The sequence below is a fragment of the Chrysochloris asiatica genome, unplaced genomic scaffold (genome assembly GCF_000296735.1).
Source record: "Chrysochloris asiatica unplaced genomic scaffold, ChrAsi1.0 scaffold00001, whole genome shotgun sequence".
Classification (NCBI taxonomy): domain Eukaryota; kingdom Metazoa; phylum Chordata; class Mammalia; order Afrosoricida; family Chrysochloridae; genus Chrysochloris; species Chrysochloris asiatica.
This window is the reverse complement of record NW_006408519.1, coordinates 24,784,203-24,793,530: the sequence shown is the minus strand read 5'-3', so window position 1 is coordinate 24,793,530 and position 9,328 is coordinate 24,784,203.

The window sequence follows — 9,328 nt, the reverse complement described above, 5'->3', positions numbered from 1 at the left end:
GTTGTTGTTGTTGTTGTTAGGTGCCATTGAGTTGGTACTGACCCATAGCAACCTTATGCCCAGCAGAACAAAACACTGCCCGATCCTGGGCCAACCTCACTACTGTTGCTATGCTTGAGTCCATCGATGCTGCTACTTAGCCAATTAATCTCGTTGAGGGTCTTCCTCTTTTTCTCTGACCCTCCACCCTACCAAACATGATATCCTTCTCCAGTGACTGGTCCCTCCTGACAATATGTAGGAAGTATGAGAGACAAAGTTTGGCCATCTTGGCCTCTAAGGAGCACTCCGGCTGCACTTCTTCTAACACGGATCTGTTGGTTTTTTTGACAGCCCATGGCACTTGCAATATTCTCCAACACCATAACACAAAAGCATCAATTCCTCTAGGGTCTTCCTTATTCACAAGCCAGCTTTCACATCCATATGAGGTTATTGAAAACACCATGATTTGGGTCAGATGAGCCTTGGTCCTCAAGCTGACATCTTTGCTCTTCAACACTTGAAAAAGGTTTTGTACAGCAGATTTGCCTAATGCAATATGTCCTTTGATTAAATTCCACCCTCTGGCAAGACCTCACAAAAGCCCTCTGCAGCTAGCCCATTCCCATTCCAAGCTACACCGCCTCCCAAACCTGTCCTTAGCATTTAACCGCCTCTCCATCACTTTTCTCCACTTTTCTCTCCAGCTGACTGCGAGAGAGATTGCAGATTCTTTTGGGAGGATTGTGAGGGTCTGACTGGGGCACACCCCAGTGAACTCTCAAAACTCCTGAACCTAGGATCTCTTTCTCCAACTGCTCATATACTAATTGTCCACTTTTCTCCTCTCTCTCTCTTTCCCTCTGCAACTGACTATGAGGGATCACGGACCCTTGCAAGAAGATTGCCAGGCCAGGGATCCCCTGGTGGTTTTCAAAACTCTTGTAAAGTCCTTTCCCCCTACCCGCTCACTTCCAAGAAGTCCATTTTTCCTTTTACGTGGCTCCAGATCTCAGAGGGCATTCTGACAAATCATTCCTAGATCCAATTCCTGGGTCTAGTTAAGTCAGCCCCCCTCACCTTCTCCTGAGGATCCCAGGAGATTCTGCCTCGTCCCCTGATCCTCGGAGGATCACTTGGACTCCCCTGGAAGAGGGCGTGGGGAAGCGCATAACAGTCTCCAGGCCATCAGGTCCAACAGTCGGACTTCCTGCCGTGTCCCTTCTCACCTTTGAGAAGGCAGACACCGCCTTCGGTGGCAGTGATTCCTTGAACCTCCCAAAATGGGAGCTGGGGCTTCGCAAACCACTCCCTCCCCTCTAAGCTGTCTTCTGAATAACCTAAAGAAATTACATCTAACAGAAATCAATCCGAAAAATAATTAATTGGTTTTTGCAATATTGTTGTTAAGTGCTGTTGAGTCATTTCCGACCCATAGGGACCCTGTGTAGGGTTTCCAAGGAGCAGCTGGTGAGCTTGAGCCACCAACCTTGTGGCTCAAACGACTTTGCAGTCCAGCGCATTAGCCCCCAGCGCTACACCAGGACTCCATAGTCTGGTCACAAATTATAAACTGGAGTGACAGTCAGTAGCCAGAAAACAGCACTTTTGACTTCCAAATTCTCAGAGACATTGACAACTTCTCTAAAGAAATGGCAAAATGGCAGGTTCCTCATGTCTGAGCCTTCTTCTTCCTCCTCTCGCACCCCTCCCCTAGCTCGGTTCACCAAAATAACCTTCTAGGAAACAATGTCTTCCTGAATCTCCCTTTAATCCTGCCAATGAACATCCCCCCACCCATTACACCAGCCTTTGCACCTCCCCCTCCTCTTTCACCCATTCATTGTCCCTTCCTGAGAGTCTCCTTCATTGCCTCTGGTTACCCAATCCTGGTACAGCATCAACTATCCTCCCTAAGGGGAGTATCTGGGGTCAATGGCCCACCCTAGTGAATGTTCCTTTCTCTATGTCCAATTTTCCCAGATCCAAGAATGCTTAGGATCTTTTTCTGAAAACCCAGTCAAATTCCACAAAGAGTTCCTGCGGATAACCCAGTCTTTTAGTTTAACTTGGCATGATATTTACATTATTTAAAATATTATCTTTTATCTTGACCCCAGAGGAAAGGGAATTTATATGGAGAGCAGAAGTCCATGCTGATGCTCTCCCTGAGCAGGCCCCCACTCATCACGCTGTAGCAGCAGATGCCATCCCTCTGCAGAGAGCCTAATTCGAATTATCAACATGGAAGTGAAGGCACCCAACAAAGGGATTACATGATGACTTATTTTATAGTGTAATGGATAAAAACGCCCATAAGGCTGTCAATTATGATAAATTACGTGAGGTCACCCAAGGCCCCAGTGAAAATTCTACCTTTTTTCTTTGTCTTTCCCACCTTTCAGAAGTCATGATAAAATATACCAACATGAACCCAGACTCAAGAGAAGGCCAAACTTTCCTTCATTTGCAGTTTTTTACCAGTCTGCACCCGACATTAAAAGGAAATTACAAAAGTTAGAGGAAGGTCCTCAACCCCACAACGAAATTTTCTAAAATGCAGCTTTAAATGTTTTAAACAACTGAGATGAGGAAGAAAGGAACCAAAAAGTGAAAACTCCACATTAAATTTCAGACGTTAGTGTCTGCCACCTCACACTCACCCCAGCCCAGAGCAGGAAGAAGCACAACAGTCCTTAGAACGTGCTTTTGACGTTGGCAGGCTGGACGCTGGACAAAGCATGCCCTAACCTGAGGCCACTGACCAAGCCATACCCAATATGTGGTCAATGGGGCCACTGGAAGATGGACTGCCTCCACCAGGGATGCCCTCCCAGGTCAGCTTCCATCCAATCTTTAGCCCCCAGCCATCGGTGAAAGACCCTTCATCCTTATTAGCCTTCTTCAGAAGACTGATGATGCCTGGGATTCTCCGCCCACACAGTAAATATGCCCTCTGAACCCACGATAGTTGGGAAGGTATCCGGTAAGACCATCTCTTTCCTACTGGATACTGGGGTGAGTCTTGCAGCTTTAACAGAATAGAGTGGTCCACTCCTCTCTTCCTCAAGCTCAGTAATTGGAATGAACGACATACCTGCCACTCCCAAACAAACACCACCCCTCAGTTGTTACTTTGGAGATTTATCCTTCACTCATTCTCTTTTAGTAATGCCCCAATGCCCCGTTCCTCTTTTAGGACGTGATATCTTACACAAATTAAGAGCTCTGGTAGCGTAGTGGATACGAATCGGGCTGCAAACCTTAAGGCCAGCGGTTCGAAATTACCAGCTGCTCCGCGGGAGAAAGATGAGGCTTTCTACTCCCGTAAAGATTACACCCTCAGAAACCCTGTACAGGGTCGCTATGGGTCGGAACCGACCCGACAGCACTCAACAACAAAAACAATACCTTGTGAATTTCTGAGACACAGTCACCCCTACCTTTTACTAGCACAGGCACCTTTGTAAATCCCCTTGAAACTTCATCAAGTAATCCCATAATTTAGAATACTGACATCCCTGTCATTTCCCAAACTCTTATAGGGCCGCAATAGGAGGCCCCAAAGTTTGTAGCTTCAAACAATGCCTCTTCAACTGCTTCCCCTGTCACTTACCCCCTAAGATTTTCTCACCCCTCTCATATTACACCACCAGTAGGATCTACAACAACCTCACTACACTGTGACTCCAGACATCCCACATCTACCGACTACCCACAATTCAACAAGTGCCTCAAAGCAATAGGCCCCAAATCAGAAGAGACTATCACATGTTACCCATTAATAACACTCAACTGTTTCTGCATACTCAAACCCACAGGTTAGCACTAAAAGCAAGCCACAACTCCAGCCTTGCCAACTCCATCCTCCTACAACCATTAGGAGCAGCCCACTTAGCCTGTCAGCATGGAAAAGAGCAGTACATGCGGATAGGCCCCAACATTTAACTTTCCAAATCCAAGGATGTATTAACCTTCACCAAGGAGTATCTTTCCTCAAAGGAAAAAACCTTTACATTTGCCTACCTACCTAATTGGACTAGTACATGCACCCTAGCATACATATCCCCACCCATAACCTATTCTTTTGAAAACCAACCTATATTAGTCCCAATAAACACCCCCTTGAGCCAAAACACACACGCCTTACAATGTATCCCCCTACTTGTGGGCCTAGGAATAGCAGCAGGTATAGGGACTGGGGCAGCAGGAATTTCAGTCTGGACCCTTCATAGGACGGCTTCTCCTCCTTTGTCTGGGAGCTGTATTCCTGCCTTGTATGATCAATTCTTTTCAAAGATTTCTTGCAGGCCCACTCAGTGCCATTGTGAAAGATCAGGTGTTAACTGCTCTTCTGTTGTAGACTCACCCCCATCTACCCCCATAAATCAGCAGGAAGCTGTCAAAGAGACTCCTCTGCCCTTATCCCCTTAACACCAAGAGTCTGGAATGAAGGACCCTACACCTGATAAACAAAATGGCATTGCAGTGACCCCCAAGTAGCACTTTCTGGTCTCTGGAAAACTTAAGTCTTTATTATACCTAGATACCCTCCCCTGGTAATTCTAGGTTTCAGGAAAATCTCCATAATCCCACCCATTGTAAACTTGCCAGACCACACTGCCTTAAATACCCCAGTCTGTAAAAAAAGAGATGAGCTCTTGGTCTCCTTTGGTGACTTACAGTATTCCCTTCCAGGTTTATTCCCAATAAACCTGCCTGCTGTTGAAGCCAAGACTCTCTCCTTGTCTCTTTCTTCCTTATTCCTTACAGTTGCATTTAGACATTTAAAATTTATTGCACAATTTAAATGCCAATGGTAAAAAACAGTATGTTTTGACATTGTTGTGTGCTAGCAAAAGAAAAAACCTCCAACATTTTTTATTCCATTTTTAATCATACCAGTGAGAATCAAAATTGTCAATTTTTTCAAAGGCAATTTCTCCACACCAGAAGATGGCTCTCAAAAGAAGAAACAATTTCAGTTTTTCATGCCTTCAAAATGTTTTATCCAATCCAGTATTTCTTACAGGGTTTTGAAACACATAAAAAAATAAATAAGGAATATTCCAGTAAATGGAACATAACAAATGTCAATAATAAGCAAGGCCCATTCCTTTGGGGAAATGGATGCTTAAAAAAAAAAAAAAAAAAAAAAAAATCCAGTGTATATATGCAAGGAAATTCAGGGGTTTTTTCCCCTTCTTTTTCTTTAAAAATCCACTTCCTTAAAATATTATTACACAAAACTGGAAGTGAAGGACTAAAAGATCAGGAGAGGAAAGAGAGACTGGGAACACACACACCGTGAACACAGAAAGGAGTTAAAGTGTATCAATGCACTTTATGACAGATTAGGGTCATACTCCAAGGTATGACCAAGGCTGGTTGCAGAAATTCACCCTTCTAAGGAGTTCTGGGTGTAGTGGTTACGAAGCAGGCTGCAAACCACAAGGTCAGCAGTCCAAAAGTACCAGTGTTCTGTGGGAGAAATATGAGGCTTTCTGCTCCCGTAAAGATTTATAGCCTCGGAAACCCTGTACAGGGTCTCTATGCGTCAGAACCGACTCCACGGCACATAACCACCACCACCACAGGAGCTAGGGCTTGTACTGCTGCATGACAACCAGTGAAGAAGAGGAATCCACAGCCTTGGAACAATGACCCTTTCCACTCCAAATCCTGGTTTCTGCAGCATGCAGGGCTCTGAAGTTGGAACTTTACAGACATGAGGTGGGATCCCAGTAACCAGAACGGCTCCACTGGGAGGAAGGTTCTTATACCATGGTCATGGATTCCCAAGACAATGTCCTCAAGTCTCCCTGTGCAGTCTGAACTATGTCTGCAGGCACTGGAGAAGAAGCCTGCTGAGTCTCCTCAAGAGCACTTTCTTATAATACTGGTTCAAACTTCTCCTCTTGGATTTCAGATACAGCTTCTTGCTCTGATTCTGGTTCTGGTTCCAGATCAGGCTCTGGTTCATTCACAGGTTTTTCTAAATGCTCTTCTAAGTCATTGCTGACAGTCTCTGATCATAGAAAGTTCCAGCATCATCAGGTACCACCTCTGGTGTCTGGGGTCTTTCTTCAGGCTCCTCTACCTCTTCCTCAGATTCCTCCTGAGGCTCAGTGACAACGCCACCAAAGACGTCATCTTTATATCTGAAGATATCATGGTGAATATAGAACTTACTTACAACAGAGCCCTCAAAACAACTGTCCGCATAAATCTCTTCAATGCTTGGTTGCTATCAGAAAGAAACCCCATCACCTGGACCACCACACCATCATTTAGAGTAGCATGAGAATCAACACAGCGAAGCTTAGTGTGGCAGTTGGTCAGTGTTTGTGACATCACTTTCCTGTAGATGTCTTTTTGTCCATAGACTGCATCTGCTGGTTTTCCATTTGAATCCAATCCTTCATGGACATAGGAGTTCTTCCCATAAAATCTGTGTAGCATGTCTGGGGCCTGTCTGATTCAGCAGTGTATAATATTGTTTCACTAATTCCCACCCAATCAACAGGGCACTAGGCGTCTTCATAACCATGCTTTGGATTAACTCAACTTGTGTGGCTGAGTGGGAGAGGGCAGAAGCAGAGACCCCTAACACAAGTAGACTACTGATGCATCAGAAATTCAGTGCTGTTGCTAAACCATACAATGACTCAGGATACTAGGCATATTGAAAAGAATTCCATAAAGCTGCCGAGGATGAAGCCAACAGTGTCTTTCACCTTGATAAAGTGTGGAGATGGGAGACATGAAAAATCAAAATACCACATTGACTGGGCAGCCACTAACAACACTATCCAGATACCTCTACCAGTTGTTAAAATGAGAACAATGCCTAGCATCATTTCTGGTCAAAACCATTAGCCATAGCCTTCCACTCCCTTTACAGTTATAGGAAAATGGTAGCCTTGGACTAGTTTTAGTTTTGATGAAGCTTTGAGTATTAATTGTTAGTTGAATCTACAGTAACATCATCATTGTTGCTAGGTCCAACTCATTGTAGGCCAGAATAGAGTTTCTAAGGAGTGGTTGGTGAATTTGAACTGCCGACCTTTTGACCTTGTGGTTGGAATAAAGATCTATGAATTGGGATGTCTCATTTTAATACGCACATATTCTCTACTATGGTGGTGGTGGTTATATGCCGTGGAGTCGGAACCGACTCATAGTGACCCTGTACAGGGTTTCTGAGGCTGTGAATCTTTACGGGACAAGAAAGCCTCATCTTTCTCCCACAGAACAGCTGGTAGTTTAGAACTGCTTACCTTAAGGTTCGCAGCCTGGTTTGTAACCACTATGCTACCAGAGCTCCAATCTATAGTTGTTGTTATTCGGTACCATCAAGCCAGTCTATGTACAATGGAATCAAACACTGACCAGAAAGCCCCTCACCATCCTCACCATTGTTATGGTCTAGCTCATCGTTGTGGTCACTGTGTCAATCCATCTCATTGAGGTCTCTCTCTTCTCCGTTGCCCCTCCACTTTACCAAGCATGGTACCCTTCTCCAGGGGCTGGTCACTCTTGATGAAACATCCAAATTACCTGAGAAGATGTCCTCACTTAAAAAACAAAACCCACTTTTTATTGTGAATTGAGTGAAGGTTTGCAGAGTAGATGGTCAGTTTTACATGGGACAATTTATTAACATTTTCTTTCCTCTGATTGCAATCCACTCAATGTAACATCACTTATCCTACTTTCTCCCTTTGTTCATTTCCAGTCTTCCTCCTTTTTAAACTCTTCTTAACTTTGAGCTTGGGTAAACATGATGTTCTTTTGATTTCAAATGGTTGATTATTCTAAGGTGTATATATGTCTCTAGTGTTCCATTTATAGAGCTATTGTTTGACTGAAAATTGAGCCATGCATGGGGTTCAGTTTTCTGAGTTGAGTTTCAGAACTGAAGGGTGACTACGGGTTTAACTTGTTTCTATCTGATCAGTAAGTCTGGTCTTTCTTTTTGACTTTGAGTTGTATTCCATGGTTTTCTCCCACTCTACCCAGGACCTTCTAATGTGATCCCTTTCAGAGCAGTTGGTAGTGGTAGCTCGACACCATCTAGTTCTTTTCTGTTCTCAGGGTCTTGGAGACTGATATTCACATGGAGCTCTGGTAGCATAGTGGTTACGAATCGGGCTGCGAACCTTAAGGTCAGCGGTTCGAAACTACCAGCTGCTCCGCGGGAGAAAGATGAGGCTTTCTACTCCCGTAAGGATTTACACCCTCGGAAACCCTGTACAGGGTCGCTATGGGTCGGAACCGACTCGACGGCACTTAACAACAACAACAACATTAGTTCATTAGATTATTTCCAAGGGTCTTCCATTTTCATCACTTTTCTTTACTCTGGACATGGAGAGAACAATCGTTGTACCTTAGATGGCCTAAGGCTGTAGTCTTTGATCTTCATTAGCAAGAATTCTAAGCCCTTTCCACTTACAGCAAGCAAGGTTGTATCATTTGCATATTTCAGGCTAATGAGTCTTTCTCCAATCCTGATGCCATGTTCTTCTTCATATAATCCAGCTTCTCTGATTATTTGCTCAGCATATAGATTAAGTATGATGAAAGAATAAACCCAGTCACAAACCTTTCCTGATTTTAAACCATTCAGTGTTCCCTTATTCCATTCAAATGACTGCCTCTTGGTCTGTGTTCCTTATGAGCACAATTTAGTATTCTGGAATATCCATTCTTGGCATTTTTTTCTATTGTTTGTAATGATCCACACCATCAAAAGCCTTTGCAAAATCAATAAAGCACAAGTAAACATCTTTCTGGTATTCTCTGATTTCAGCCAAGATCCATCTGATGTCAGTAATTATATGCCTAGTTCCACATTCTCTTTTGAATCTGGCTTGAATTTCTGGCAGTTCTCTGTCGAATTACTGTTGTAACCATTTAAAAATTATCTTCAGTGAAATTTTACTTGCATATGATATTAATCATACTGTCCAATGATTTCCTCATTCTGTTGGGTCATTTCTCTTTGGAATTAACACAAATATGGGTCTATTTCAATTGGTTGGCCAGGTATCGGTCTTCCAAATATCTTGGCATAGATGAGTGAGTGCCTCTAGTGCCACGTTAGTTTGTTGAAAGATTTTCATTTGAATTCTGTCAATTTCTCGAGCCTTGTTTCACCAATGCCTTCAGTGCACCTTGGACTTCTTCCTTCAGTACTACCTGTGCTGTTGTTGTTGTTGTCAGGAACCGACTCATAGCCACCCCATGCACAGCAGAACGAAACAATGTCCGATCCTGGGCCAACCTCACTGCCGCCGCCACACTTGACGCCATCAATGATGCCACCTGGCTGATCCATCTC